Consider the following 26338-nt stretch of genomic DNA (forward strand, 5'->3'; position numbering starts at 1 on the left):
GAGAGACTATGTGTCTAGAGTGTGACTGGTGTGTATGTGGCATGTGTCTAGGGGGAGTGTGACTGGTGTGTATGTGGCATTGTGTCTAGAGTGTGACTGGTGTGTATGTGGCATGTGTCTAGAGTGTGACTGGTGTATATGTGGCATGTGTCTAGAGTGTGACTGGTGTATATGTGGCATGTGTGTAGAGTGTGACTGGTGTATATGTGGCATGTGTCTAGAGTGTGACTGGTGTATATGTGGGATGTGTCTAGAGTGTGACTGGTGTATATGTGGCATGTAACGTGTATGTGACTGGTGTGTATGTGGCATGTGTCTAGAGTGTGACTGGTGTATATGTGGCATGTGTCTAGAGTGTGACTGGTGCGTATGTGGCATGTGTCTAGAGTGTGACTGGTGTGTATGTGGCATGTGTCTAGAGTGTGACTGGTGTGTATGTGGCATGTGTCTAGAGTGTGACTGGTGTGTATGTGGCATGAGTCTAGAGTGTGACTGGTGTATATGTGGCATGTGTCTAGAGTGTGACTGGTGTATATGTGGCATGTGTCTAGAGTGTGACTGGTGTATATGTGGCATGTGTCCTAGAGTGTGACTGGTGTATGTGGCATGTGTCTAGAGTGTGACTGGTGTATATGTGGCATGTGTCTAGAGTGTGACTGGTGTATATGTGGCATGTGTCTAGAGTGTGACTTGTGTATATGTGGCATGTGTCTAGAGTGTGACTGGTGTATATGTGGCATGTGTCTAGAGTGTGACTGGTGTATATGTGGGATGTGTCTAGAGTGTGACTGGAGTATATGTGGCATGTAACGTGTATGTGACTGGTGTGTATGTGGCATGTGTCTAGAGTGTGACTGGTGTATATGTGGCATGTGTCTAGAGTGTGACTGGTGTGTATGTGGCATGTGTCTAGAGTGTGACTGGTGTGTATGTGGCATGTGTCTAGAGTGTGACTGGTGTGTATGTCGCATGTGTCTAGAGTGTGACTGGTGTGTATGTCGCATGTGTCTAGAGTGTGACTGGTGTATATGTGGTATGTGTCTAGAGTGTGACTGGTGTATATGTGGCATGTGTCTAGAGTGTGACTGGTGTATATGTGGCATGTGTCTAGAGTGTGACTGGTGTATATGTGGCATGTGTCTAGAGTGTGACTGGTGTATATGTGGCATGTGTCTAGAGTGTGACTGGTGTGTATGTGGCATGTGTCTAGAGTGTGACTGGTGTGTATGTGGCATGTGTCTAGAGTGTGACTGGTGTATATGTGGCATGTGTCTAGAGTGTGACTGGTGTATATGTGGCATGTGTCTAGAGTGTGACTGGTGTGTATGTGGCATGTGTCTAGAGTGTGACTGGTGTATATGTGGCATGTGTCTAGAGTGTGACTGGTGTGTATGTGGCATGTGTCTAGAGTGTGACTGGTGTGTATGTGGCATGTGTCTAGAGTGTGACTGGTGTGTATGTGGCATGTGTCTAGAGTGTGACTGGTGTGTATGTGGCATGTGTCTAGAGTGTGACTGGTGTGTATGTGGCATGTGTCTAGAGTGTGACTGGTGTGTATGTGGCATGTGTCTAGAGTGTGACTGGTGTGTATGTGGCATGTGTCTAGAGTGTGACTGGTGTGTATGTGGCATGTGTCTAGAGAGTGACTGGTGTGTATGTGGCATGTGTCTAGAGTGTGACTGGTGTGTATGTGGCATGTGTCTAGAGTGTGACTGGTGTGTATGTGGCATGTGTCTAGAGTGTGACTGGTGTGTATGGCATGTGTCTAGAGTGTGACTGGTGTGTATGTGGCATGTGTCTAGAGTGTGACTGGTGTGTATGTGGCATGTGTCTAGAGTGTGACTGGTGTATATGTGGCATGTGTCTAGAGTGTGACTGGTGTGTATGTGGCATGTGTCTAGAGTGTGACTGGTGTGTATGTGGCATGTGTCTAGAGTGTGACTGGTGTGTATGTGGCATGTGTCTAGAGTGTGACTGGTGTGTATGTGGCATGTGTCTAGAGTGTGACTGGTGTATATGTGGCATGTGTCTAGAGTGTGACTGGTGTGTATGTGGCATGTGTCTAGAGTGTGACTGGTGTGTATGTGGCATGTGTCTAGAGTGTGACTGGTGTGTATGTGGCATGTGTCTAGAGTGTGACTGGTGTGTATGTGGCATGAGTCTAGAGTGTGACTGGTGTTTATGTGGCATGTGTCTAGAGTGTGACTGGTGTATATGTGGCATGTGTCTAGAGTGTGACTGGTGTATATGTGGCATGTGTCTAGAGTGTGACTGGTGTATATGTGGCATGTGTCTAGAGTGTGACTGGTGTATATGTGGCATGTGTCTAGAGTGTGACTGGTGTATATGTGGCATGTGTCTAGAGTGTGACTTGTGTATATGTGGCATGTGTCTAGAGTGTGACTGGTGTATATGTGGCATGTGTCTAGAGTGTGACTGGTGTATATGTGGGCATGTGTCTAGAGTGTGACTGGAGTATATGTGGCATGTAACGTGTATGTGACTGGTGTGTATGTGGCATGTGTCTAGAGTGTGACTGGTGTATATGTGGCATGTGTCTAGAGTGTGACTGGTGTGTATGTGGCATGTGTCTAGAGTGTGACTGGTGTGTATGTGGCATGTGTCTAGAGTGTGACTGGGTGTGTATGTCGCATGTGTCTAGAGTGTGACTGGTGTGTATGTCGCATGTGTCTAGAGTGTGACTGGTGTATATGTGGTATGTGTCTAGAGTGTGACTGGTGTATATGTGGCATGTGTCTAGAGTGTGACTGGTGTATATGTGGCATGTGTCTAGAGTGTGACTGGTGTATATGTGGCATGTGTCTAGAGTGTGACTGGTGTATATGTGGCATGTGTCTAGAGTGTGACTGGTGTATATGTGGCATGTGACTAGAGTGTGACTGGTGTGTATGTGGCATGTGTCTAGAGTGTGACTGGTGTATATGTGGCATGTGTCTAGAGTGTGACTGGTGTATATGTGGCATGTGTCTAGAGTGTGACTGGTGTATATGTGGCATGTGTCTAGAGTGTGACTGGTGTATATGTGGCATGTGTCTAGAGTGTGACTGGTGTATATGTGGCATGTGTCTAGAGTGTGACTGGTGTATATGTGGCATGTGTCTAGAGTGTGACTGGTGTATATGTGGCATGTGTCTAGAGTGTGACTTGTGTATATGTGGCATGTGTCTAGAGTGTGACTGGTGTATATGTGGCATGTGTCTAGAGTGTGACTGGTGTATATGTGGGATGTGTCTAGAGTGTGACTGGAGTATATGTGGCATGTAACGTGTATGTGACTGGTGTGTATGTGGCATGTGTCTAGAGTGTGACTGGTGTATATGTGGCATGTGTCTAGAGTGTGACTGGTGTGTATGTGGCATGTGTCTAGAGTGTGACTGGTGTGTATGTGGCATGTGTCTAGAGTGTGACTGGTGTGTATGTCGCATGTGTCTAGAGTGTGACTGGTGTGTATGTCGCATGTGTCTAGAGTGTGACTGGTGTATATGTGGTATGTGTCTAGAGTGTGACTGGTGTATATGTGGCATGTGTCTAGAGTGTGACTGGTGTATATGTGGCATGTGTCTAGAGTGTGACTGGTGTATATGTGGCATGTGTCTAGAGTGTGACTGGTGTATATGTGGCATGTGTCTAGAGTGTGACTGGTGTATATGTGGCATGTGTCTAGAGTGTGACTTGTGTATATGTGGCATGTGTCTAGAGTGTGACTGGTGTATATGTGGCATGTGTCTAGAGTGTGACTGGTGTATATGTGGGATGTGTCTAGAGTGTGACTGGAGTATATGTGGCATGTAACGTGTATGTGACTGGTGTGTATGTGGCATGTGTCTAGAGTGTGACTGGTGTATATGTGGCATGTGTCTAGAGTGTGACTGGTGTGTATGTGGCATGTGTCTAGAGTGTGACTGGTGTGTATGTGGCATGTGTCTAGAGTGTGACTGGTGTGTATGTCGCATGTGTCTAGAGTGTGACTGGTGTGTATGTCGCATGTGTCTAGAGTGTGACTGGTGTATATGTGGTATGTGTCTAGAGTGTGACTGGTGTATATGTGGCATGTGTCTAGAGTGTGACTGGTGTATATGTGGCATGTGTCTAGAGTGTGACTGGTGTATATGTGGCATGTGTCTAGAGTGTGACTGGTGTATATGTGGCATGTGTCTAGAGTGTGACTGGTGTGTATGTGGCATGTGACTAGAGTGTGACTGGTGTGTATGTGGCATGTGTCTAGAGTGTGACTGGTGTATATGTGGCATGTGTCTAGAGTGTGACTGGTGTATATGTGGCATGTGTCTAGAGTGTGACTGGTGTATATGTGGCATGTGTCTAGAGTGTGACTGGTGTGTATGTGGCATGTGTCTAGAGTGTGACTGGTGTATATGTGGCATGTGTCTAGAGTGTGACTGGTGTGTATGTGGCATGTGTCTAGAGTGTGACTGGTGTGTATGTGGCATGTGTCTAGAGTGTGACTGGTGTGTATGTGGCATGTGTCTAGAGAGTGACTGGTGTGTATGTGGCATGTGTCTAGAGTGTGACTGGTGTGTATGTGGCATGTGTCTAGAGTGTGACTGGTGTGTATGTGACATGTGTCTAGAGTGTGACTGGTGTGTATGTGGCATGTGTCTAGAGAGTGACTGGTGTGTATGTGGCATGTGTCTAGAGAGTGACTGGTGTGTATGTGGCATGTGTCTAGAGTGTGACTGGTGTGTATGTGGCATGTGTCTAGAGTGTGACTGGTGTGTATGTGGCATGTGTCTAGAGTGTGACTGGTGTGTATGTGGCATGTGTCTAGAGTGTGACTGGTGTGTATGTGGCATGAGTCTAGAGTGTGACTGGTGTATATGTGGCATGTGTCTAGAGTGTGACTGGTGTGTATGTGGCATGTGTCTAGAGTGTGACTGGTGTGTATGTGGCATGTGTCTAGAGTGTGACTGGTGTGTATGTGGCATGTGTCTAGAGTGTGACTGGTGTGTATGTGGCATGTGTGTAGAGTGTGACTGGTGTATATGTGGCATGTGTCTAGAGTGTGACTGGTGTGTATGTGGCATGTGTCTAGAGTGTGACTGGTGTGTATGTGGCATGTGTCTAGAGTGTGACTGGTGTGTATGTGGCATGTGTCTAGAGTGTGACTGGTGTGTATGTGGCATGAGTCTAGAGTGTGACTGGTGTATATGTGGCATGTGTCTAGAGTGTGACTGGTGTATATGTGGCATGTGTCTAGAGTGTGACTGGTGTATATGTGGCATGTGTCTAGAGTGTGACTGGTGTATATGTGGCATGTGTCTAGAGTGTGACTGGTGTATATGTGGCATGTGTCTAGAGTGTGACTGGTGTATATGTGGCATGTGTCTAGAGTGTGACTTGTGTATATGTGGCATGTGTCTAGAGTGTGACTGGTGTATATGTGGCATGTGTCTAGAGTGTGACTGGTGTATATGTGGGATGTGTCTAGAGTGTGACTGGAGTATATGTGGCATGTAACGTGTATGTGACTGGTGTGTATGTGGCATGTGTCTAGAGTGTGACTGGTGTATATGTGGCATGTGTCTAGAGTGTGACTGGTGTGTATGTGGCATGTGTCTAGAGTGTGACTGGTGTGTATGTGGCATGTGTCTAGAGTGTGACTGGTGTGTATGTCGCATGTGTCTAGAGTGTGACTGGTGTGTATGTCGCATGTGTCTAGAGTGTGACTGGTGTATATGTGGTATGTGTCTAGAGTGTGACTGGTGTATATGTGGCATGTGTCTAGAGTGTGACTGGTGTATATGTGGCATGTGTCTAGAGTGTGACTGGTGTATATGTGGCATGTGTCTAGAGTGTGACTGGTGTATATGTGGCATGTGTCTAGAGTGTGACTGGTGTGTATGTGGCATGTGACTAGAGTGTGACTGGTGTGTATGTGGCATGTGTCTAGAGTGTGACTGGTGTATATGTGGCATGTGTCTAGAGTGTGACTGGTGTATATGTGGCATGTGTCTAGAGTGTGACTGGTGTATATGTGGCATGTGTCTAGAGTGTGACTGGTGTATATGTGGCATGTGTCTAGAGTGTGACTGGTGTATATGTGGCATGTGTCTAGAGTGTGACTGGTGTATATGTGGCATGTGTCTAGAGTGTGACTGGTGTATATGTGGCATGTGTCTAGAGTGTGACTTGTGTATATGTGGCATGTGTCTAGAGTGTGACTGGTGTATATGTGGCATGTGTCTAGAGTGTGACTGGTGTATATGTGGGATGTGTCTAGAGTGTGACTGGAGTATATGTGGCATGTAACGTGTATGTGACTGGTGTGTATGTGGCATGTGTCTAGAGTGTGACTGGTGTATATGTGGCATGTGTCTAGAGTGTGACTGGTGTGTATGTGGCATGTGTCTAGAGTGTGACTGGTGTGTATGTGGCATGTGTCTAGAGTGTGACTGGTGTGTATGTCGCATGTGTCTAGAGTGTGACTGGTGTGTATGTCGCATGTGTCTAGAGTGTGACTGGTGTATATGTGGTATGTGTCTAGAGTGTGACTGGTGTATATGTGGCATGTGTCTAGAGTGTGACTGGTGTATATGTGGCATGTGTCTAGAGTGTGACTGGTGTATATGTGGCATGTGTCTAGAGTGTGACTGGTGTATATGTGGCATGTGTCTAGAGTGTGACTGGTGTGTATGTGGCATGTGACTAGAGTGTGACTGGTGTGTATGTGGCATGTGTCTAGAGTGTGACTGGTGTATATGTGGCATGTGTCTAGAGTGTGACTGGTGTATATGTGGCATGTGTCTAGAGTGTGACTGGTGTATATGTGGCATGTGTCTAGAGTGTGACTGGTGTGTATGTGGCATGTGTCTAGAGTGTGACTGGTGTATATGTGGCATGTGTCTAGAGTGTGACTGGTGTGTATGTGGCATGTGTCTAGAGTGTGGACTGGTGTGTATGTGGCATGTGTCTAGAGAGTGACTGGTGTGTATGTGGCATGTGTCTAGAGAGTGACTGGTGTGTATGTGGCATGTGTCTAGAGTGTGACTGGTGTGTATGTGGCATGTGTCTAGAGTGTGACTGGTGTGTATGTGGCATGTGTCTAGAGTGTGACTGGTGTGTATGTGGCATGTGTCTAGAGAGTGACTGGTGTGTATGTGGCATGTGTCTAGAGAGTGACTGGTGTGTATGTGGCATGTGTCTAGAGTGTGACTGGTTTGTATGTGGCATCTGTCTAGAGTGTGACTGGTGTGTATATGGCATGTGTCTAGAGTGTGACTGGTGTGTATGTGCATGTGTCTAGAGTGTGACTGGTGTGTATGTGGCATGAGTCTAGAGTGTGACTGGTGTATATGTGGCATGTGTCTAGAGTGTGACTGGTGTGTATGTGGCATGTGTCTAGAGTGTGACTGGTGTGTATGTGGCATGTGTCTAGAGTGTGACTGGTGTGTATGTGGCATGTGTCTAGAGTGTGACTGGTGTGTATGTGGCATGTGTCTAGAGTGTGACTGGTGTATATGTGGCATGTGTCTAGAGTGTGACTGGTGTATATGTGGCATGTGTCTAGAGTGTGATTGGTGTATATGTGGCATGTGTCTAGAGTGTGACTGGTGTATATGTGGCATGTGTCTAGAGTTTGACTGGTGTATATGTGGCTTATGTCTAGAGTGTGACTGGTGTATATGTGGCATGTGTCTAGAGTGTGACTGGTGTGTATGTGGCATGTGTCTAGAGTGTGACTGGTGTGTATGTGGCATGTGTCTAGAGTGTGACTGGTGTGTATGTGGCATGTGTCTAGAGTGTGACTGGTGTATATGTGGCATGTGTCTAGAGTGTGACTGGTGTATATGTGGCATGTGTCTAGAGTGTGACTGGTGTATATGTGGCATGTGTCTAGAGCGTGACTGGTGTATATGTGGGATGTGTCTAGAGTGTGACTGGTGTATATGTGGCATGTAACGTGTATGTGACTGGTGTGTATGTGGCATGTGTCTAGAGTGTGACTGGTGAATATGTGGCATGTGTCTAGAGTGTGACTGGTGTGTATGTGGCATGTGTCTAGAGTGTGACTGGTTTGGATGTGGCATGTGTCTAGAGTGTGACTGGTGTGTATATGGCATGTGTCTAGAGTGTGACTGGTGTATATGTGGCATGTGTCTAGAGTGTGACTGGTGTATATGTGGCATGTGTCTAGAGTGTGACTGGTGTATATGTGGCATGTGTCTAGAGTGTGACTGGTGTATATGTGGCATGTGTCTAGAGTGTGACTGGTGTGTATGTGGCATGTGTCTAGAGTGTGACTGGTGTATATGTGGCATGTGTCTAGAGTGTGACTGGTGTATATGTGGCATGTGTCTAGAGTGTGACTGGTGTGTATGTGGCATGTGTCTAGAGTGTGACTGGTGTATATGTGGCATGTGTCTAGAGTGTGACTGGTGTATATGTGGCATGTGTCTAGAGTGTGACTGGTGTGTATGTGGCATGTGTCTAGAGTGTGACTGGTGTGTATGTGGCATGTGTCTAGAGTGTGACTGGTGTATATGTGGCATGTGTCTAGAGTGTGACTGGTGTATATGTGGCATGTGTCTAGAGTGTGACTGGTGTATATGTGGCATGTGTCTAGAGTGTGACTGGTGTGTATGTGGCATGTGTCTAGAGTGTGACTGGTGTATATGTGGCATGTGTCTAGAGTGTGACTGGTGTATATGTGGCATGTGTCTAGAGTGTGACTGGTGTGTATGTGGCATGTGTCTAGAGTGTGACTGGTGTGTATGTGGCATGTGTCTAGAGAGTGACTGGTGTGTATGTGGCATGTGTCTAGAGAGTGACTGGTGTATATGTGGCATGTGTCTAGAGTGTGACTGGTTTGTATGTGGCATGTGTCTAGAGTGTGACTGGTGTGTATGTGGCATGTGTCTAGAGTGTTACTGGTGTGTATGTGGCATGTGTCTAGAGTGTGACTGGTGTATATGTGGCATGTGTCTAGAGTGTGACTGGTGTATATGTGGCATGTGTCTAGAGTGTGAATGGTGTATATGTGGCATGTGTCTAGAGTGTGACTGGTGTGTATGTGGCATGTGTCTAGAGTGTGACTGGTGTGTATGTGGCATGTGTCTAGAGTGTGACTGGTGTATATGTGGCATGTGTCTAGAGTGTGACTGGTGTATATGTGGCATGTGTCTAGAGTGTGACTGGTGTATATGTGGCATGTGTCTAGAGTGTGACTGGTGTGTATGTGGCATGTGTCTAGAGTGTGACTGGTGTGTATGTGGCATGTATCAAGTGTGTGACTGGTGTGTATGTGGCATGTGTCTAAAGTGTGACTGGTGTATATGTGGCATGTGTCTAGAGTGTGACTGGTGTATATGTGGCATGTGTCTAGAGTGTGACTGGTGTATATGTGGCATGTGTCTAGAGTGTGACTGGTGTATATGTGGCATGTAACGTGTATGTGACTGGTGTGTATGTGGCATGTAATGTGTATGTGACTGGTGTGTATGTGGCATGTATCAAGTGTGTGACTGGTGTGTATGTGGCATGTGTCTAGAGTGTGACTGGTGTGTATGTGGCATGTGTCTAGAGTGTGACTGGTGTGTATATGGCATGTGTCTAGCGTGTGACTGGTGTGTATGTGGCATGTGTCTAGAGTGTGACTGGTGTGTATGTGGCATGTGTCTAGAGTGTGACTGGTGTGTATGTGGCATGTGTCTAGAGTGTGACTGGTGTGTATGTGGCATGTGTCTAGAGTGTGACTGGTGTGTATGTGGCATGTGTCTAGAGTGTGACTGGTGTGTATGTGGCATGTGTCTAGAGTGTGACTGGTGTGTATGTGGCATGTGTCTAGAGTGTGACTGGTGTGTATGTGTCTAGAGTGTGACTGGTGTGTATGTGGCATGTGTCTAGAGTGTGACTGGTGTGTATGTGGCATGTGTCTAGAGTGTGACTGGTGTGTATGTGGCATGTGTCTAGAGTGTGACTGGTGTGTATGTGGCATGTGTCTAGAGTGTGACTGGTGTATATGTGGCATGTGTCTAGAGTGTGACTGGTGTATATGTGGCATGTGTCTTGAGTGTGACTGGTGTATATGTGGCATGTGTCTAGAGTGTGACTGGTGTATATGTGGCATGTGTCTAGAGTGTGACTGGTGTGTATGTGGCATGTGTCTAGAGTGTGACTGGTGAATATGTGGCATGTAACGTGTATGTGACTGGTGTGTATGTGGCATGTAACGTGTATGTGACTGGTGTGTATGTGGCATGTATCAGGTGTGTGACTGGTGTGTATGTGGCATGTGTCTAGAGTATGACTGGTGTGTATGTGGCATGTGTCTAGAGTGTGACTGGTGTGTATGTGGCATGTGTCTAGAGTGTGACTGGTGTGTATATGGCATGTGTCTAGAATGTGACTAGTGTATATGTGGCATGTGTCTAGAGTGTGACTGGTGTGTATGTGGCATGTGTCTAGAGTGTGACTGGTGTGTATGTGGCATGTGTCTAGAGTGTGACTGGTGTGTATATGGCATGTGTCTAGAGTGTGACTGGTGTATATGTGGCATGTGTCTAGAGTGTGACTGGTGTGTATGTGGCATGTGTCTAGAGTGTGACTGGTGTATATATGGCATGTAACGTGTATGTGACTGGTGTGTATGTGGCATGTAACGTGTATGTGACTGGTGTGTATGTTGCATGTATCAAGTGTGTGACTGGTGTGTATGTGGCATGTGTCTAGAGTGTGACTGGTGTGTATGTGGCATGTGTCTAGAGAGTGACTGGTGTGTATGTGGCATGTGTCTAGAGAGTGACTGGTGTGTATGTGGGATGTGTCTAGAGTGTGACTGTTGTGTATGCGGCATGTAACGTGTATGTGACTGGTGTCTATGTGGCATGTAACGTGTATGTGACTGGTGTATATGTGGCATGTGTCTAGAGTGTGACTGGTGTGTATGCGGCATGTAACGTGTATGTGACTGGTGTCTATGTGGCATGTAACGTGTATGTGACTGGTGTCTATGTGGCATGTGTCTAGAGTGTGACTGGTGTGTATGTGGCATGTAACGTGTATGTGACTGGTGTCTATGTGGCATGTGTCTAGAGTGTGACTGGTGTATATGTGGCATGTAACGTGTATGTGACTGGTGTGTATGTGGCATGTAACGTGTATGTGACTGGTGTGTATGTGGCATGTATCAAGTGTGTGACTGGTGTGTATGTGGCATGTGTCTAGAGTGTGACTGGTGTGTATGTGGCATGTGTCTAGAGTGTGACTGGTGTGTATGTGGTATGTAACGTGTATGTGACTGTTGTCTATGTGGCATGTAACGTGTATGTGACTGGTGTATATGTGGCATGTGTCTATAGTGTGACTGGTGTGTATGTGGCATGTAACGTGTATGTGACTGGTGTCTATGTGGCATGTAACGTGTATGTGACTGGTGTGTATGTGGCATGTAACGTGTATGTGACTGGTGTCTATGTGGCATGTAACGTGTATGTGACTGGTGTCTATGTGGCATGTGTCTAGAGTGTGACTGGTGTGTATGTGGCATGTAACGTGTATGTGACTGGTGTCTATGTGGCATGTGTCTAGAGTGTGACTGGTGTGTATGTGGCATGTGTCTAGAGTGTAACTGGTGTGTATGTGGCATGTAACGTGTATGTGACTGGTGTCTATGTGGCATGTAACGTGTATGTGACTGGTGTGTATGTGGCATGTGTCTAGAGTGTGACTGGTGTGTATGTGGCATGTAACGTGTATGTGACTGGTGTCTATGTGGCATGTGTCTAGAGTGTGACTGGTGTGTATGCGGCATGTAACGTGTATGTGACTGGTGTGTATGTGGCATGTAACGTGTATGTGACTGGTGTATATGTGGCATGTGTCTAGAGTGTGACTGGTGTGTATGTGGCATGTAACGTGTATGTGACTGGTGTCTATGTGGCATGTGTCTAGAGTGTGACTGGTGTATGCAGTATGTGGCATGTAACGTGTATGTGACTGGTGTCTATGTGGCATGTGTCTAGAGTGTGACTGGTGTGTATGTGGCATGTAACGTGTATGTGACTGGTGTCTATGTGGCATGTGTCTAGAGTGTGACTGGTGTATATGTGGCATGTGTCTAGAGTGTGACTGGTGTGTATGTGGCATGTGTCTAGAGTGTGACTGGTGTATATGTGGCATGTAACGTGTATGTGACTGGTGTATATGTGGCATGTGTCTAGTGTATGACTGGTGTATATGTGGCATGTGTCTAGAGTGTGACTGGTGTGTGTGTGGCATGTGTCTAGAGTGTGACTGGTGTATATGTGGCATGTGTCTAGAGTGTGACTGGTGTGTATATATACAAAAATGTCCAGGAAGGATGGGAAATTTTTAAAAATGAGATTCTCAAAGCACAATCGTTAACAATCCCGAAAAGTAGGAAGAATGGGAAGCATTTAAGGAAACCAGGATGGATGAACACAGAACTTAAACACATGCTAAAAAGAAAGAAAGAAATGTTTATTAAATGGAAAGAGGGAGGCATATCTAAAGAAGATTATAATGCAGTCTGCAGATCCTGCAGGGCACGTATCAGGTTAGCTAAAGCTGACAATGAATTAAGGCTTGCAAGAGATGTCAAAAGCAATAAAAAAGGATTTTGGGGGTATGTCAAAAGTAAAAGAAAAGTCAAAGATGCTATAGGATTTTTACAGGATGAAAATGGAGAAATGGTAAGTGAGGATGTTGAGAAGGCCGAACTTTTTAATTCCTATTTTGCATCTGTTTTCTCTCAGAAAGAAAATGTAACATCAACTGATTTTCACTGTCCTTTTAAAGGAATAGAAGAATCCAAGTTATCTGTAAACAGAAAGATTGTGAGGGAATATTTAGCTAACATAAATGAGTTCAAGTCTCCAGGTCCAGATGAATTACACCCCAGAGTACTGAAGGAGATCGTAGAAGAAATTTTAGAACCACTCTCCATAATCTTTGAAAATTCTTGGAGAACAGAAGAAGTCCCAGAAGACTGGAGAAGAGCAAATGTTGTTCCTATCTTCAAAAAGGGGAAGAAGGTGGACCCAGGGAACTATAGGCCGGTGAGTCTGACTTCTATACCAGGAAAGATCTTTGAACAAATTATTAAACATCATGTATGTAAGTACCTGGATAAGAATGAAGTGATTAACCAGAGTCAGCATGGGTTTGTAACTAACAAGTCATGTCAGACTAACTTAATTTCCTTCTATGACAGAATCACTGACTGGGTGGATCAGGGAAATGCTGTAGATATAGTATATCTTGACTTCAGCAAAGCATTTGACAAAGTATCTCACACCATCCTTATTGAAAAAATGACCAAGTATGCAATGGACCAGGCAACTGTTAGGTGGATTCATAACTGGCTTAGTGATCGGACTCAAAGGGTGGTTGTAAATGGCTTCACATCCAGCTGGATGAATGTCTCAAGTGGGATACCACAGGGCTCTGTCCTGGGACCTGTATTGTTCAACATCTTCATCAATGATTTAGATGAAGGAATTGAGGGTAAACTGATTAAATTTGCTGATGACACAAAGCTAGGAGGGATAGCTAATACTAGAGAAGAGAGAGAGAGGATTCAAAAAGACCTAAATAAACTGGAGCAGTGGGCAGCAACCAACAGAATGGTTTTTAACAGGGAAAAATGCAAAGTACTACATCTGGGCAATAAAAATGAAAAAAGCATATACAGAATGGGAGGAATAGAGCTAAGCAACAGTACATGTGAAAAAGACTTAGGTATACTAATAGATCATAGACTGAACATGAGTCAACAGTGTGATGCAGCAGCAAAAAAGGCAAATACAATTCTGGGATGTATTAACAGAAGCATACAGTCTAGATCACGTGAAGTCATTATCGGTCTTTACTCCTCTTTGGTCAGACCTCATCTGGAATACTGTGTACAGTTTTGGGCACCACATTTTAAAAAAGACATAGACAAACTGGAACAAGTTCAGAGAAGAGCGACCAGAATGGTGACTGGTCTGCAAACCATGTCCTATGAGGAACGGTTGCAGGATTTGGGAATGTTTAGCTTGCAAAAAAGAAGACTGAGAGGAGACTTAATAGCTGTCTACAAATATGTCAAGGGCTGTCACATTGTAGAAGGATCATCTTTATTCTCATTTGCACAGGGAAAGACTAGAAGCAACGGGATGAAACTAAATGGGAGGAGACACAGATTAGATATTAGAAAAAACTTTTTGACAGTTAGGGTGATTAATGAGTGGAACAGGCTGCCACGAGAGGTGGTGAGTTCCCCTTCAATGGACGTCTTCAAACAGAGGCTGGACAGACATCTGTCTGAGATGATTTAGTGAATCCTGCTTTGAGCAGGGGGTTGGACCAGATGACCCAGGAGGTCCCTTCCAACTCTACCATTCTATGATTCTATGTGTCTAGAGTGTGACTGGTGTGTATGTGGCATGTGTCTAGAGTGTGACTGGTGTGTATGTGGCATGTGTCTAGAGTGTGACTGGTGTGTATATGGCATGTGTCTAGAGTGTGACTGGTGTGTATGTGGCATGTGTCTAAAGTGTGACTGGTGTGTATGTGGCATGTGTCTAGAGTGTGACTGGTGTAAATGTGGCATGTAACGTGTATGTGACTGGTGTATATGTGGCATGTGTCTAGTGTATGACTGGTGTATATGTGGCATGTGTCTAGAGTGTGACTGGTGTGTATGTGGCATGTGTCTAGAGTGTGACTGGTGTGTATGTGGCATGTGTCTAGAGTGTGACTGGTGTGTATGTGGCATGTGTCTAGAGTGTGACTGGTGTGTATGTGGCATGTGTCTAGAGTGTGACTGGTGTGTATGTGGCATGTGTCTAGAGTGTGACTGGTGTGTATGTGGCATGTGTCTAGAGTGTGACTGGTGTGTATGTGGCATGTGTCTAGAGTGTGACTGGTGTGTATGTGGCATGTGTCTAGAGTGTGACTGGTGTATATGTGGCATGTGTCTAGAGTGTGACTGGTGTGTATGTGGCATGAGTCTAGAGTGTGACTGGTGTATATGTGGCATGTGTCTAGAGTGTGACTGGTGTGTATGTGGCATGTGTCTAGAGTGTGACTGGTGTGTATGTGACATGTGTCTAGAGTGTGACTGGTGTATATGTGGCATGTGTCTAGAGTGTGACTGGTGTATATGTGGCATGTGTCTAGAGTGTGACTGGTGTGTATGTGGCATGCGTCTAGAGTGTGACTGGTGTGTATATGGCATGTGTCTAGAGTGTGACTGGTGTGTATGTGGCATGTGTCTAGAGTGTGACTGGTGTGTATGTGGCATGTGTCTAGAGTGTGACTGGTGTGTATGTGGCATGTGTCTAGAGTGTGACTGGTGTGTATGTGGCATGTGTCTAGAGTGTGACTGGTGTGTATGTGGCATGTGTCTAGAGTGTGACTGGTGTGTATGTGGCATGTGTCTAGAGTGTGACTGGTGTGTATGTGGCATGTGTCTAGAGTGTGACTGGTGTGTATGTGGCATGTGTCTAGAGTGTGACTGGTGTGTATGTGGCATGTGTCTAGAGTGTGACTGGTGTGTATGTGGCATGTGTCTAGAGTGTGACTGGTGTATATGTGGCATGTGTCTAGAGTGTGACTGGTGTGTATGTGGCATGAGTCTAGAGTGTGACTGGTGTATATGTGGCATGTGTCTAGAGTGTGACTGGTGTGTATGTGGCATGTGTCTAGAGTGTGACTGGTGTGTATGTGACATGTGTCTAGAGTGTGACTGGTGTATATGTGGCATGTGTCTAGAGTGTGACTGGTGTATATGTGGCATGTGTCTAGAGTGTGACTGGTGTGTATGTGGCATGCGTCTAGAGTGTGACTGGTGTGTATATGGCATGTGTCTAGAGTGTGACTGGTGTGTATGTGGCATGTGTCTAGAGTGTGACTGGTGTGTATGTGGCATGTGTCTAGAGTGTGACTGGTGTGTATGTGGCATGTGTCTAGAGTGTGACTGGTGTGTATGTGGCATGTGTCTAGAGTGTGACTGGTGTGTATGTGGCATGTGTCTAGAGTGTGACTGGTGTGTATGTGGCATGTGTCTAGAGTGTGACTGGTGTGTATGTGGCATGTGTCTAGAGTGTGACTGGTGTATATGTGGCTTGTGTCTAGAGTGTGACTGGTGTGTATGTGGCATGTGTCTAGAGTGTGACTGGTGTGTATGTGGCATGTGTCTAGAGTGTGACTGGTGTGTATGTGGCTTGTGTCTAGAGTGTGACTGGTGTGTATGTGGCATGTGTCTAGAGTGTGACTGGTGTGTATGTGGCTTGTGTCTAGAGTGTGACTGGTGTGTATGTGGCATGTGTCTAGAGTGTGACTGGTGTATGCAGTATGCGGCACATAAGCTTTAAGAAAAAATAAGCATGGCTTTACAAAGTTACAATGTTAACCATTTTTCTCCTGAAAAGTAATACAATTTTAGTCATAAAGGAAATTACCCACAGATGACCCTGGCACTGCACGCCTGGAGGAAGACATAGTGCGTTGCCTAATTTACTACTGCCGACTACTGCATAAGCATTATTGAAAATTCTATAAGTATGAATTAGAAGGAAGTGTAACCAATCAATCTTACTGACTATATCCATAAAAGATTTAAGCAATGTTAAATTTATATAATCTAAACAAACCTTGGCTTAAAAAATATCACTGCAGTCAAGAACACACATATAAAATGTACAATGTTGTAAACCAGGTGATTAAAAGTACTCTAATTGTAAATCATAAGGCGACAGGGATGGATCTTCTAATAAGACTGTCAAATGCTGAGCCCATGCTATATGTGTATGAAGGGCACAATAACTATTACTTACAGCATGGTAGTTATTTTTACTAGCTATTTCTATTTATGGCTAAAAAGCACTTTAATGAGCATTGTAGAAAATAATGGCTGAAGAATTAAAACTGTTGCTGTAAAATACAAAAGTTTAAAGCTCAGACGTTCTTTTTAGATCCAATAATGAAATTACTAGAATACATGCCAAGCAGCTATAAAATTCAGAATTGTTACCACTTTGATACCATGGAGAGCTTATCAGCAATCTTAACTGCAATATCTCTGAACAGCCACAGATTACTCCGCTCATATGAACACCATCACTACACATTGCCAAAGAGGACTTTCCACACAGTCAAGCCAGCTTTTGGCTTCTTAGTTGGATGCGGGCTGGCGGCACATAGTTTCCATGGTCTATAAATGAGCCTCGCTTATTATTTTGGAACTTTTAGAACATTTGGAGCGCATATTAAGCTTCCAGCTAGAACACATTCATTACTAGAGATGAGTCAATGGGTAATACGATTGTTGAATTTTGTAAGTCTTGCACTTTCATCAAATTACTAACAAAATAACATTTTCTGCCAACTAATAAAAACCCTACAAATCCACATTTCCAACACATAAATCAGTAGAGTTTCAAAATACAGATTTTTAATAAAGATGAGTATTAAAGGGAACCTGTCACCAGAAAAAAAACGCTATTAACCTGTAGATATGGGGTTAATCTGCAGGTTAATAGCATTATTAGTTGAACGCTGCAGGGAGAAAATGAACTTTATTCCCCCCGGCAGCGTTCGAGTATCAGTCACAGGGGCGACGCCGGCGAGGGTGCAGTCAGGACTCTGTATAGAGAGCGACAGCTGTAACCGAGCCCCCCGTCCCTGACTGACACTGGCTCTGCACTGGGGCCAGCTGTAGGATTACATGGAGAGACAGAAAGATTTGCACAAGCCTCATACAGAGAAGATCTGTGGTTAGTTATCCAAGATGTTTGGAACAAATTCCCTGCTGAAAAAACTGTGTGTAAGTGACCTAGAAGAATTGATGCTTTAATGCTGTTTTGAAGGCAAAGTGTGATCACACTCAATATTGATTTGATATATATTTCTTTTTTTGCATTCACTATTGATAGAAATAAACTATTAACACTTGAATTTTATAAAACATTTTACTTTGCAGCATTTTTACCATATCTGCCTAAAACCTTTGTGCAGTACTGTATATAACTGTAATATCTAGATTCAGGAGTTCAATTTAATATTTTGCCTGATTTTATAGAGTAAAAAATATTTATTTGTAGAACAACCTCTTTAAAGCATGAAGGAAAAGCTTCATCCATGAATGAAGAGAGAATATCTTATATTTTATGTTACATTATGTTTCTGTTATTGTGTTTCAGAGTACAAACCCAAAGTTACAACGGTACAATTTATATTTCTTTACCATTATTGGCTTTAGTGAACCCAGTCAATATTTTTAAGGCCGTTTCTTTTTTTTCTTCGTTTAAATTGTAAAGTCTCCAGACTGTCTATTTTTAAGAAGCCATGCTTGGCCAACCAGCTTATGTATAGTCTAAGCCTCTTAATGCAGTACGCTATGATTTATATTTCCAAATGTGGATTTTTAAGCTAACAAAAAAAAAATTTGCAAAAAAAAAAGAATAAGAACAGAATCCTGATTCAATCGTGATTTTAATGTCTGCATTAGAATAAAAAAGGGATAATTCTTCTGGTCATCTTTTGCTATTCTATTTAATTATTCTATCTCTCCTGTTTTGGTACTGTAACTCCTGACATAAAGGAAAACAACCTGCAGCCAGCTATAAGTGACAAATGGAAATATTCCACTTAGACCCCACCCGATTTGTGCAACAGTAGACCCCTCCATCCCTGCAACTGAAAGAAGGCATTTGAATGAAGCTGTACTAAAGTGCAGTAATGCGCCATTCATCCTCTAGGAAGAATATGATCGCGCTATACATGCAACAGCAAATAAAATGCGGGAGTGAAGAAACAGCTGAGCACATCTGTCCAGGTCACATAAGGATCTCACCTTAACCCAGGGATGTCACACTCAAACACACAGAGGGCCAAAATGAAAAACTTGGACAAAGTCGTGGGCCAACCAGTATACAGTATAATGGACCCCACATAGTCCACCATACAGTATAATGTGCCCCACATAGTCCTCCATACAGAATAATGGGCCCCACATAGTCCTCCATACAGAATAATGGGCCCCACATAGTCCTCCATACAGAATATTGGACCCCATATAGTCCTCCATACAGAATAATGGGCCCCCACATAGTCTTCCATACAGTATAATGGGTCCCACATAGTCCTCCATACAGTATAATGGGCCCCACATAGTTCTCCATACAGAATAATGAGCCCCACATAATTCTCCATACAGAATAATGGGCCCCACATAGTCCTCCATACAGAATAATGGGCCCTACATAGCCCTCCATACAGAATAGTGGGCCCCACATAGTCCGCTATACAGAATAATGGGCCCCACATAGTTCTCCATACAGAATAATGGGCCTCACATAGTCCTCCATACAGAATAATGGGCCCCACATAGTCCTCCATACAGAATAATGGACCCCATACAGTCCTCCATACAGAATAATGGGCCCCACATAGTCCACCATACAGTATAATGTGCCCCACATAGTCTTCCATACAGTATAATTGGCCTCACATAGTCCTCCATACAGTATAATGGGCCCCACATAGTTCTCCATACAGAATAATGAGCCCACACATAATTCTCCATACAGAATAATGGGCCCCACATAGTCCTCCATACAGAATAATGGGCCCCACATAGCCCTCCATACAGAATAGTGGGCCCCACATAGTCCGCTATACAGAATAATGGGCCCCACATAGTCCTCCATACAGAATAATGAGCCGCACATAGTTCTCCATACAGAATAATGGGCCTCACATAGTCCTCCATACAGAACAATGGGCCCCACATAGTCCTCCATACAGAATAATGGACCCCATACAGTCCTCCATACAGAATAATGGGCCCCACATAGTCCACCATACAGTATAATGTGCCCCACATAGTCTTCCATACAGTATAATGGGTCCCACATAGTCCTCCATACAGAATAATGAGTCCCACATAGTTCTCCATACAGAATAATGGGCCCCACATAGTCCTCCATACAGAATAATGGGCCCCACATAGTCCTCCATACAGAATAATGGGCCCCCCATAGTCCTCCATACAGAATAATGGGCCCCACATAGTCCTCCATACAGAATAATGGACCCCATACAGTCCTCCATACAGAATAACGGGCCCCCCATAATCCTCCATACAGTATAATGGCCCCACATCCTCCTTTGTACAGAATAATAGGCCCCCACATAGTCCTCCATACAGAATAATGGGCCCACATAGTCCTCCATACAGAATAATGGGCCCCCCATAATCCTCCATACAGTATAATGGCCCCACATAGTCCTTTATACAGAATAATAGGCCCCCACATAGTCCTCCATACAGAATAATGGGCCCCACATAGTCCTCCATACAGAATAATGAGCCCCCCATAATCCTCCATACAGTATAATGGCCCCACATAGTCCTTTATACAGAATAATAGGCCCCCACATAGTCCTCCATACAGAATAATGGGCCCCCACATAGTCCTCCATACAGTATAATGGGCCCCACATAGTCCTCCATACAGAATAATGGGCCCCACATAGTCCTCCATACAGAATAATGGACCCCACAGAGTCCTCCATACAGAATAATGGGCCCCACATAGTCATCCATACAGAATAATGGGCCCCACATAGTCCTCCATACAGTATAATGAGCCCCACATAGTCCTCCATACAGTATAATGGGCCCCACATAGTCCTCCATACAGAATAATGAGTCCCACATAGTTCTCCATACAGAATAATGGGCGCCACATAGTCCTCCATACAGAATAATGGGCCCCACATAGTCCTCCATACAGAATAATGGGCCCCCCATAGTCCTCCATACAGAATAATGGGCCCCACATAGTCCTCCATACAGAATAATGGGCCCCACATAGTCCACCATACAGTATAATGTGCCCCACATAGTTTTCCATACAGTATAATGGGTCCCACATAGTCCTCCATACAGAATAATGAGTCCCACATAGTTCTCCATACAGAATAATGGGCGCCACATAGTCCTCCATACAGAATAATGGGCCCCCCATAGTCCTCCATACAGAATAATGGGCCCCACATAGTCCTCCATACAGAATAATGGACCCCATACACTCCTCCATACAGAATAACGGGCCCCCCATAATCCTCCATACAGTATAATGGCCCCACATACTCCTTTATACAGAATAATAGGCCCCCACATAGTCCTCCATACAGAATAATGGGCCCACATAGTCCTCCATACAGAATAATGGGCCCCCCATAATCCTCCATACAGTATAATGGCCCCACATAGTCCTTTATACAGAATAATAGGCCCCCACATAGTCCTCCATACAGAATAATGGGCCCCACATAGTCCTCCATACAGAATAATGAGCACCCCATAATCCTCCATACAGTATAATGGCCCCACATAGTCCTTTATACAGAATAATAGGCCCCCACATAGTCCTCCATACAGAATAATGGGCCCCACATAGTGATCCATACAGAATAATGGGCCCCACATAGTCCTCCATATAGTATAATGGGCCCCACAAAGTCCTCCATACAGTATAATGGGCCTCACATAGTCCTCCATACAGTATAATGGGCCCCACATAGTCCTCCATACAGTATAATGGGCCCCACATAGTCCTCCATACAGAATAATGGGCCCCACATAGTCCTCCATACAGAATAATGGACCCCACAGAGTCCTCCATACAGAATAATGGGCCCCACATAGTCATCCATACAGAATAATGGGCCCCACATAGTCCTCCATACAGTATAATGTGCCCCACATAGTCCTCCATACAGTATAATGGGCCCCACATAGTCCTCCATACAGAATAATGGGCCCCACATAGTCCTCCATACAGAATAAGGGGCCCCACATAGTCCTCCACACAGAATAATGGGCCACCACATAGTCCTCCATACAGAATAAGGGGCCCCACATAGTCCTCCACACAGAATAATGGGCCACCACATAGTCCTCCATACAGAATAATGGGCCACCACATAGTCATCCATACAGAATAATGGGCCCCACATAGTCCTCCATACAGAATAATGGACCACCACATAGTCCTCCATACAGAATAATGGCCCCACATAGTCCTCCATACAGAATAATGGCCCCACATAGTCCTCCATACAGAATAATGGCCCCACATAGTCCTCCATACAGAATAATGGCCCCACATAGTCCTCCATACAGAATAATGGCCCCACATAGTCCTCCACACAGAATAATGGGCCCCACATAGTTCTCCATACAGAATAATGGGCCCCACATAGTGCTCCATACAGTATAATGGGCCCCACATAGTCCTCCATGTAGAACTGCCACAACGTTTATGCTTCACAGTTGAATATAGTGACAGAGACCTTGAAAGCAGTGTTGTGTCACTAATTGGGCTCCTTGCCGTTGTTTTAATAAAATCACTGTTTTATTCACTGCAGTCTTCTCAATAATGAACTCTGTCAAATTCCACAAGCACCATTTATTGATAGATTTCTGTCTAAACTGTGCATAGGCAGAAAGCTGTCAATGAATAGTAGGGGGCGGTATTAGCTGCAGTTCATGAATATGGAGGACTACATTATCAATGAGAGGACTAGAAAAGCAGCAGCAGATAAAACAATGTTTTATCAAACTACAGCAAAAAAAACAATAAGTGACACATTGCTGGAATCAAGGTCTCTCTCTGTACTTAATAATGCTCTCAACAAAAACCTGGTGACAGATTTCCTTTAAAAACCACAATGCTTTGACAACAAAGCTTTTCAGATGTCAAGGACCTTACATACAATGCACGTGAACCTGTTCACATAACAATAAATAATATATGAACAGTAGAACGTAAATGCAAAATCTTCTATTCTTGAAAATTATTGGAAAAATATTTTAATGCTGCAGTGCATTCCTTGAATCCATTAAAGTATTGCTTCCTTTTCTTGGGATCAATATTTTTGCCTCTCTTCCATTTGATTTTTCCTAGTTGAGACACTCATTACATCCACTTCTGTAGACTGCGGAGGGCCTGCAGTTTTTTCTGAATACTGATCGCACATCATGTCAAATACATCTATAAATATAGGTGCACCCTTTCTTATTAATTCATAAACTAGGCAGAATTATCGCACATACACAGTCACATAATGGAGAATTACCTTTCAATTCTGGTGGATGAATAATATTTGAACTGAATTAAAGAGGTTACTTTATGCCATGTGAGGGATACTCATAGTCTTGGAAAGCCTGCAATACAAAAATACATAGCTATTGACAAAACATTAACCAACCTTTATGGATACAGTCAACAGAAAATTAGTATTAGGGTATGTGCACATGATAAGTACTAGCTGCAGACATTTTTACATCAAAAATGTGAAAAACTCTGCATAAAAAATTGTGCAATTTTGCCGTGAATTGGGTGCGTTTTTGCAACATTTTTTTATGCGTTTTTTCCCATTCATTAGAATAAATGAAAAAGGCCACAGCCCCACTATCAGTTTTTGGTCAGTATTCGGTCAGTATTTTTTCTCAGGAGTGGGAGCCAAAACCAGGTGAGGAACAATCAGAGAAAAGGTATAATAGAAACAAGTCACCGATTCTGCATTTATCACCCACTCCTGGTTTTAGCTCCCACTACTAAGAAAAAATACTGACCGAATACTGACCACGGGGCCGTGACCAAATGCAAAAACTCTGAAGAAATTGACATGCTGCGGATTTGAAACTGCTTCAAATCTGCAAGGAGAAAATAAGCAACATGTGCATGGGATTTCAGAAATCTCATTCACTTTGCTGAGACTGTAAAAAGCTGTGTCTTTTGTGGCAAAAAAAGTGACATATGAATATATCCTAATAGAGAGAAAAGTAAAGCCTTATCGTTATATGTAGTGTACAGTACAGACCAAAAGTTTGGACACACCTTCTCATTTAAAGATTTTTCTGTATTTTCATGACTATGAAAATTGTACATTCACACTGAAGGCATCAAAACTATGAATTAACACATGTGGAATTATATACTTAACAAAAAAGTGTGAAACAACTGAAAATATGTCTTATATTCTAGGTTCTTCAAAGTAGCCACCTTTTGCTCTGATGACTGCTTTGCACACTCTTGGCATTCTCTTGATGAGCTTCAAGAGGTAGTCACCGGAAATAGTTTTCACTTCACAGGTGTGCCCTGTCAGGTTTAATAAGTGGGATTTCTTGCCTTATAAATGGGGTTGGGACCATCAGTTGTGTTGTGCAGAAGTCAGGTGAATACACAGCTGATAGTCCTACTGAATAGACTGTTAGAATTTGTATTATGGCAAGGAAAAAGCAGCTAAGTAAAGAAAAACGAGTGGCCATCATTACTTTAAGAAATTAAGGTCAGTCAGTGCGAAAAATTGGGCAAACTTTGAAAGTGTCCCCAAGTGCAGTTGCAAAAACCATCAAGCGCTACAAAGAAACTGGCTCACATGAGGATCGCCCCAGGAAAGGAAGACCAAGAGTCACCTCTGCTTCTGAGGATAAGTTTATCCGAGTCACCAGCCTCAGAAATCGCAGGTTAACAGGAGCTCAGATTAGAGACCAGGTCAATGCCACACAGAGTTCTAGCAGCAGACACATCTCTTCAACAACTGTGAAGAGGAGACTTTGTGCATCAGGCCTTCATGGTAAAATAGCTGCTAGGAAACCACTGCTAAGGACAGGCAACAAGCAGAAGAGACTTGTTTGGGCTAAAGAACACAAGGAATGGACATTAGACCAGTGAAAATCTGTGCTTTGGTCTGATGAGTCCAAATTTGAGATCTTTAGTTCCAACCACCGTGTCTTTGTGCGACGCAGAAAAGGTGAACGGATGGACTCTACATGCCTGGTTCCCACCGTGAAGCATGGAGGAGGAGGTGTGATGGTGTGGGGGAGCTTTGATGGTGACACTGTTGGGGATTTATTCAAAATTGAAGGCATACTGAACCAGCATCGCTACCACAGCATCTTGCAGCGGCATGCTATTCCATCTGGTTTGCGTTTAGTTGGACCATCATTTATTTTTCAACAGGACAATGACCCCAAACACACCTCCAGGCTGTGTAAGGGCTATTTGACCAAGGAGGAGAGTGATGGGGTGCTACGCCAGATGACCTGGCCTCCACGGTCACCAGACCTGAACCCAATCGAGATGGTTTGGGGTGAGCTGGACCTCAGAGTGAAGGCAAAAGGGCCAACAAGTGCTAAGCATCTCTGGGAACTCCTTCAAGATTGTTGGAAGACCATTTCCGGTGACTACCTCTTGAAGCTCATCAAGAGAATGCCAAGAGTGTACAAAGCAGTCATCAAAGCAAAAGGTGGTTACTTTGAAGAACCTAGAATATAAGACATATTTTCAGTTGTTTCACACTTTGTTGTTAAGTATATAATTTCACATGTGTTAATTCATAGTTTTGATGCCTTCAGTGTGAATGTACAATTTTCATAGTCATGGAAATACAGAAAAATCATTAAATGAGGTGTGTCCAAACTTTTGGTCTGTACTGTATATTAATAAAATCCTGCATAATCTAAGCCACTTACAAAAATAGATATGTCATTAACTCATCAGCTCTCTAATAATAATAACATGGCTCTGCTTATTCTACCCCAGTCTATACAGAAAAGCCAGCAATGGAGCTATAGTCAACCATAAGGTTCAGCCTTTATTGAATTCAGTGGCCTAGTGGCCTGTGGAATATTACAAGAAGATATTGTAACATGATTAAACTAGAACAGAAATTACTATACATGAAGAGAAGCAGATAAAATCAATTAATTTCTTAGGGAGTATCTAAGATGACGAAATGAATAATCCCTAGGAACACACTTTTCAATGCACCAAACAGGTTCAGCACATTGTTTAGGAAAGATGGATGGAGCCACCAAGTGAAAAGCTTGAATCTACATATTCAAGTGCAGATATGAAGTTGTCAATCACACAGAGAGAAAAATCTTAAAATCTACAGCAGTTTGTCATCTGAAGGCCAGTGGATTAGGAGAGTGTAAGGACTGTTAATTGCAGGGTTAGGTTTTATATTATATTTCTTTTTTATGTACAGTAACAGAGGGGGCAGCAAACTTGCCTGTTTTACAAGATTAATTCAGTTTACAATTATCTTGATATCATTGCTACTAGTGATGGCGAACATGCTCAGATAAAGTGATATCCAAACATGCTTTAGTGTTATTCTAGTATCTTCGGGGTGCTCTCATAATATGTTTGATTCCCTGTGGCTGCATGCTTTGCGGTGGTAGTCAGCTACAACACATGCGGGGATTGCCTAACAAACAGGCAATCCATGCATGATTGCGTCTGTCTACCATCACTAAACATGCAGCCACAGG

The 26338-nt window shown here is 43.9% G+C and overlaps 1 protein-coding gene across 8 annotated transcripts in view; it reads right to left on the reverse strand.

Moving 5' to 3' along the window:
- The window catches only part of SRRM3 (serine/arginine repetitive matrix 3), a 598168-nt gene that overhangs the window by 378364 nt on the left and 193466 nt on the right, over window positions 1-26338 (reverse strand). For all 8 annotated transcript variants that reach the window (XM_073665425.1, XM_073665430.1, XM_073665431.1 and 5 more), the window contains one exon: window positions 23134-23221. The gene's annotated coding sequence lies outside the window, so the exon portion shown is untranslated. The remainder of the gene's footprint in view (window positions 1-23133; window positions 23222-26338) is intronic.

Source organism: Phyllobates terribilis, unplaced genomic scaffold (genome assembly GCF_046119375.1).
Source record: "Phyllobates terribilis strain yellow unplaced genomic scaffold, ASM4611937v1 Scaffold_2__4_contigs__length_985480577, whole genome shotgun sequence".
In the NCBI taxonomy this organism is placed as follows: Eukaryota; Metazoa; Chordata; class Amphibia; order Anura; family Dendrobatidae; genus Phyllobates; species Phyllobates terribilis.